The 7,076-nt window shown below is 45.1% G+C and overlaps 1 protein-coding gene and 1 long non-coding RNA gene across 2 annotated transcripts in view; both read left to right on the top strand.

Annotated features, from left to right (window-relative positions):
• LOC102675044 overlaps nt 1-7,076 on the top strand; it is a 302,188-nt gene that overhangs the window by 106,608 nt on the left and 188,504 nt on the right. The window lies entirely within an intron of this gene.
• The window catches only part of LOC102674963, a 36,599-nt gene continuing 33,843 nt past the window's right edge, over nt 4,321-7,076 (top strand). Inside the window, exon 1 of the long non-coding RNA XR_004150494.1 lies at nt 4,321-5,118. This is a non-coding gene — a long non-coding RNA (uncharacterized LOC102674963). The remainder of the gene's footprint in view (nt 5,119-7,076) is intronic.

Here is a 7,076-nt window from a genome sequence, read left to right as displayed (position 1 = left end):
AGGGGGACCCGAGGATGGTAGGGGGCCACAGGAGAGGAACAGAAGCGAAGGGCGAGGGGGTGCTTTGGTCTCGAACTTTGTTCTTGTTCTTGCGAAGAACTTCGACTCACCTTCTCCTCTCTCTCTCTCACTCTCTCTCTCACTCTCTCTCACTCTCTCGCCCCCTCCCGCCGCCACGGCTCGTGCCATTGAACAAACTAGTCCGCTTCAACGATAGTTACTTCTTTCTTGTTACGCGGCTACCAAGTTTCGCACCGAACGCGCCGCTCGAGAAGGTTGCGGTGAACTTGGTAGGAAGCCCCCGTTTCCTACGTTCACTCTCGCTCTCTTTCTCTCCCTCACTCTCACCGTGCCCGCCGCGTTTTCGGCCACGAAGGATCACCGTGATACGGGGTTAACGACAGCTGGCGCGTTTCGCCCCGGTTTCCAAAGACAGAGGAGGGCCGATCAAGGCCAAGTACAAGAGAGGAGGACTTCTTTTGCCTCAAGAGTTTCTTGCTCAGAAAGCTCGTGCTCTGTTACCGATTCTCTTCGAATTTGCTCGAGGTGGTGCGATGCGACGAGGGGATAGTTCGCACGAGAGGATACGTTTATTGGAGATAAGTTATATTTTCGATTTGCTGTTCGAGAGTAGCAGGATTTTCTGTTTGAAATCGGTGTTTCGTGAGAATTATATAGTTATTGTGGATTCTTAATTGACGATTCTTGTGCTATTTTATATTCGCACGTTGGTTCTTTCATATTTTAAAACGGATTATTATTGTGTATTGATATAATTATACACACATACGCACAACACGTGTTGCAAATATTTATAAGAAATTAGAAACATAAATAGTATAATCTCCAATTACATGTACAGTTTATCTAAGTGATCAATAATCGAGAGTCGAATAAATGCTTAATTTGGAAAACACCGGATTTAATTAAATTCCGTTAGAAAGGATATACCACGATAACTTCTTTTCCTAAATTATATGTACACTCTCGCGCGTTTTAAAAAAATTTTTTTTCCAAACCATCCACCGATCGATTCTTCGCGAAACAACTTTTCTCGACACCCACAACCAACTTTACCCTCGGCCTCGTTGCTCGTAGATAGGTAGGTAGGTAGGTAGGTTCGAACGAGGGATGATTAATTACACCAGCTTCTTAAGAATTCTTCTATCACCTTCCGTCGCTGTGAACGAGAGACAAAAGGGGGGGAGGGAGAGATGGTTCCAGGGAGGGAGGGGGAGAGCACGCGAGGAGAGAAACCGAGAGAGAGAGAGAGGGTGAGAGAATGAGAGAGTTAGCTGGTAGGGGAATTGTTACCCGAAGTTTAAACTTGGTTGTCGACTGCCGTTAACAAGGTTTGCCATGGGGCTGGTTCAGTAGTGTCTAGGTCTCGGGGTGTGCCACATCTCGCGCCCATGTTCATTCCGCCGTCTTGGCTTCGTCATCGAAAGTACCGAACACTTGTCGTATCTCATTTTTCTGTTCCGATCCTTCCGTGGAACGGGTTCGACGTTCCATGTCGCCGACGGTGCACGCTCGTGTCGATGAACTAACCGGTTTCAACCACGGTTGGGACTGTGCTTTGAGCTTCTTGTGTTCGTTCCTTTTTTTTTTTTTTTTTTTAATCCGATTGTTTTTATTCTGATGTGCTGGTTCGAGTTCAGTTGAAAAATTGAGTCAAGATGGACATGCCTGGGACAGAAGTTCGTGTTTCGTGACATGGAATTCGCAGATTCGAGATGTAAGTGTTTGCTTCTCTTTTTGGATATGGAGGGTGCGAAATGGAATGCAGTTTTTGCGAACACTGCATTTGAAGTTGATTTTCGTTTTGATCTTTTAACATCGTGAATCTTCGGTTAATTTAGCATTGTATTTTATTAATTGTTATTCAATATTATTCGAGGATTAATTTTATTATAGTCTTATCAATTTATCGGATTTTATTTTGAAATTATTCAATTTCCAAGCAATGATTCGCGGGTTTGAGAAATATTTGGCAATCTGATTCCAAAGATAGATTTCCTCTCGATGACACGGGCTCAAACCGTCGGATAAGTTCGAATCGAGTAGCGCACCCTTCCGAGGAATAAGGGTCGGCCTGGAGAGCGTCCGAAGATTGCAGAGCAGGGGGTTGAATTTAGGAGGAAGAATCGTAGTGAAGGAAGCAGTGGCGGGTGAAAACTCACCCCCTGCGTATTCGTTGATTATATCGATTCGAGGCCTACCTAACGGAATTACGTTCAGAATGGCCCTAACCTCGCACAACCTTAAAGGCAAAGTCCAAGAAGCATCGCCCGATATTTTTCAAAACCATAAGATTTAAAGCAATAGTTCTCTAAACGATATATTAAATATTTTCTCTAATCGTTCAATTTATTAACGTTATGATTAATCGTTTAATCATTTTCTTCAGTGTCTTAAATTTAATATTTAATATTATAGAATTCATTTTTCTTTTCAAATTAATATTTCAATATGTTATCAATAATTAATAGAATGTGACTGAAATATAATTAAAATATAGTTTGACAAATGCTATTAAGGAAGTTTCTGTCCGAATGATTGATAGCTTTTATGATGGTTGAAATAAGTGCATACACAACAAAGATCGTTTCATCTACCTGTCAACTAATTTATACATTTTTCCATTACTTTCTTCTACGTTATTGATTCACTCGAACGAATCATAAACAATGAAATTCCCACGACGAGAGCTATCCTTTAATTTTATACCTTGTATCTTAAAATATTCGAACGAATGTATCATTTCTCTGAAAAATCTATATATACCTCGTACACCTTCTCTCCAAAGAGAAATCTTCAAAAAATATCGTCCCAAAACGTTGGAAAACTCCCCCCAAGAAGGGGACCAAATTTTCTTCTCGAAAACACGGCCATCGAAAACTCGTATCCTCGTAAAAGATTCCTCTCCGAAGACTCATCCTCCGTCCTCCCTTCGAGCAACCGCCATCGCGCCGCTCGTGTATTAGCCGCTGTAACCATCGGTCGTTCGCACGATAGCGTGATCCAATTTGTCGAAGAATGCGATATCGCGGCTAACTGCGAGACGCGGCGGGCGCGGGACGTAAGAAGAGGTGGAAGGGGAGCGAAACGGCGGGGCGCGAGTCAAGGGGTGGTTTAAATATGGGTGGGGGCGAGACGAGGGACGGCGAGGGACGAGAAGTCGAGGGGGCCAGGCAATTAATACGACGCGGAGGCATGCACGTCGGCTGGCAACGGCGAAGGTTCGCTTCATTAGGGCCCGAAGCTAGGGCGGAAGGGTTGATTTTTAGCTTGGAAACCCTCCCACTGCCGCCTCATTGGTTTCCAATTATCGAAATGCCGTCGCCTTAAGGCATCCTCTCCCTGTCCGTCTCCTGTCCCGGATGCCTTTCCACCGTTCGTCGTAAATGCGCCGTAATTTATAGTCGAAACGTGCGAATCGTTTATTCCGCTCGGAATACGATCACCGCGTTCACCAAGGTGGAAGGGGGAGGGAATGTCCGATGGAGAACAGGTGACGTTACGTCAAGCGTTACGTTCTCGTTTCTACGTTCATATTGTATATCGAAATTGGGAAATTGGTTACGATTTGAATTACGATCAGAGTCGAAGTACGAGGTCGAATATCGAGGCTCGAAATGGAAGGAAGTGAAATAACGTGTACACGCGAGAAAAATATCCCGATTTTAATGTCACGAGAAAAATTCTCTCTGACTCCTGTAACGATCAAGCGTTTTTTTCAAGCACCGCAAAAATTGGCGAACCATTTCTAAAAAAATAATTCAAACTGGGAAAGAACTCGGCGACATCCACTCGAGGAGCCGTTTTTATCGATCATCGGGAAAAGTAAACGATCGTAAAGACGAGAAACGACAAAAGAAGGCTGAGACGAAATAAAAAGACACGAGGATGAAAGAAAAAGAGAGAAGGGAAGACAGAGAAAGAGAGAGAGGGACAGGATTCCGGAGGCAGTTTACCGAAGCGTCGCAATACACGGGTAACGCGAACGGAGAGATTGGAGAGCGGCTAAACGCCTATCGAGCGTGCACCACCCGCGCGTCGCCCGTCTACGGTTCCTCTCTTTCGTTATAGAGAATTTTCAAAATGCAACGGGGCGAAGGGTGTTCCGCGACGCCTNTGGGAATAAAGGCCGGGGGATCCAAGCCGGCGATGGTTCTCCCGGAGAACCAGTAGAAATCCTGGAATCCCCACGACCGGCTTCCGCACCTGTTTTCCGGTGCATTGGAAAAAGAGGCGGGCGTTCTTACGCGCGGAGTCGGACAGAGCTAGGTGGCGCGAACCAGAAGAAGAAGAAGAGAAGAGAGCGGGTAGAAGGTAGCCCGATAGAAGAGAAGGAGGTTGAGGTGGCGGGTACAGAGGAGGAGGCGGATGAGGTGGATGACGAGGAGCAGTGGCGGCAGTAAGAGGAGAAGGAGAAGGAGGAGAGGAAGAGGTGCAAGAGACGGAGGAGGAGGAGGAGGAGGAGGAGGAGAGGGATGGCCGGGGTAAACGAAGCGGGGGTGGTCCAATCAGAGGCGAGTACGGGTGGGGCAGAATACCTCCGCCCTCTCCCTCGCGTTACCTCCTGCAACTCTCCTCATCCCCCTTTCTCCACGAGGTTGGAATCACCGCCACCTCCAACCCGCCACCACCACTATCCACCACCTTCTTCCTCCTACTCCATCTTCACCTCCTCCTACGTAACGCCTGGCCTCTCCTTCTCTCCNCCCGCGGCTCCTGGCGGCTACCCAAGACAAGTGGCCGCGAGAGATTCTCACGGCATGAGCGGGGATCGTTACGTACGACCGACGGCGAGGTTATCCACGGCCGAGGATTTCCACGGCGATTTCCGCGCGAGTACGCGTACCAACCCATCATCCACGACACGCATGCAATAATGACGCACGTCGACCTCGTGGAAACGAACGAGGATTGCAACCCTTGGACTGGATAAGACCGATCAACCTGTGTGATTGAACGACCACGCATTGCCACGAGTTTGACGGGAAGAAGAAAGAGAGAGAGAGAGAGACAAAGAGCGAGGGAGAGAGAGAGGGAGAGACATTTCTCGGAAGGGAGAGTGAGACACTGTGCCTCTGCTGATCGCGCGATCCACCTGTAAGTAGGCGAAAAACGTTGCTTTCATTTCACTTTTCGACAAACAATACCGCGATAATAATCGTGTTCCGCCGATAATCTTGCTTCTCTCTTGATTCCAATTCACGGGTGTGAACGGTTGGTGATCGACGAGTTTAATGAAAAACGCGTTTTATTATAAATTTATTTACCTTCCTCGAGTGATAAGTATCGGGATTATATAATAAGGAACATACGAATCCAAGTATATAATGGTAAATCGTATCGCGTTGAAACGACTCCGTCCGTGTGCCCTATAAACGGAAGCAGAACTTGCTTCCTCTCCCGATGAGATATAAATCTGGGGATGATCGTGCGAGGAATCGAGAGGGAAGAAAGGGGGAAAATAGTGTCGGGTGTACGGTCGGATAAACACCTGTGCGCGAGATAGAATGCGGAGTAATCGGGGAAAGGGGACGTGGATGGAAAAAGATAAAGAGACGGGCAACAGTGGGGTGTGCTCGGATTGCTCGACCAAAACGCGGATGATTCGATCCTTTCTGAACCATTTCACCCGATTTGCCTCGGTGAAATATCGCCGGCCGACTCGCGGCGAACTGCCACCATACGTGTACGCGTGTGCTTCGAACCTCGATCGTCGACGTTCCCATGAATTGTGCTGTTTGCCCGAACGTACTCGGATGCTTCTACTGCTTCTGTTCCATCGTTCTCGATGAAACTATGCGCTAACAACAAAATATTCCTCTTTTGTTTTTTTTTCTTTCTTCCTCAATTGTCGCTTGTCTTTCTTGATTAAAATTAGAAGCAACTTTTTTGTGATTAATCGAAGTGTGGTAAAAAATGGTGAATGTTGAACCTTGGAGAAATTTTTGATAAAAATCTGTATTTATTCTTTTATTTTTATACCATTTTAAATTCTTTGTCATTTTTATCGTTTAAAAATCGAGGAATCTTTGTATCCTTCTAAGATGTGCGAAGTAAGGATCGTTAAAAAGTTTTGCATAGAAGAGGAAATTATTTTTGTGACAGTTATTTTTGTGAGAATTGAGTCTCAGTCGGATCTTCCCAATGGGCAATACTTTTTTTTACGAAGTTAAATAAACGTCACGTAGAACGACAAATGGATAGGACGTGGAAGTAGGGCGATGAGATTATCTTGACCAATAAAGTGAATGGTTCGGAATGACTGCAATTATTTCGTGGCGCGTGTTGCCCGTGCCGATTGGGCAAAACTGTTTCGCGATAAAGGGAGATAAAGACCTCGAGGGCACGCGTGAATCTACCCTGGACGTTTCCAGAAATTCCTACGAAAACGAGATTTCAAAATTGTTTAAAAATTAAGAGAAATAACAAAATAATTATAATAAACAGAATATCGAAAAATAATTTGTAAAAATCTTTGAAAAACATCTAAAATTCCTTTCGAACGAAATTATAAAATTGCCATCTTTCTTTAATTTCGTAGGAATTTCAAAAAGTAACAAACTTTCATATTTTTCACGAACAAATTCCTTTACTTTTTTCTTTTTTTTTTCCCTCGTTCTCGATTACTTTCATTTATCGAAAGAATCACTGTATACGATTTCCATCGCTATAGATTATCATTCCTTTAGTTTCGATATTCCTTCAGTAGAAATTTCAAGGAGAAAGGAAATTTCATAATATTCACGAGCGTTCCTTATTTATTATTTTTCTCGTTCTCGGTCATTTTTTATGGCCTCGCAATAAACACCATACACAGAGGCGAGATAATGCGTAGCATACCCTGGCAGAAAGTCATGGGAGGAGGCGCTTTATCGCGGCGACTCGCGCGTATACATTTATATTTAAGAGGGAGGACGAAAGTTTGCTGACAACATGGCCGACACGTCTCCGAGCTTTTCCACTCGCCACTCTGTGCTTTCATCGTCTGGCAAGGACGACCTTTATTCTATTCTCGGCGGTTCCAACGGCGCTGAGAACCGCCCACTTGCAACCTA

Source organism: Apis dorsata, unplaced genomic scaffold (assembly GCF_000469605.1).
Source record: "Apis dorsata unplaced genomic scaffold, Apis dorsata 1.3 scaffold_231, whole genome shotgun sequence".
NCBI lineage: Eukaryota > Metazoa > Arthropoda > Insecta > Hymenoptera > Apidae > Apis > Apis dorsata.
This window is presented reverse-complemented; position numbering and strand designations above follow the sequence as displayed.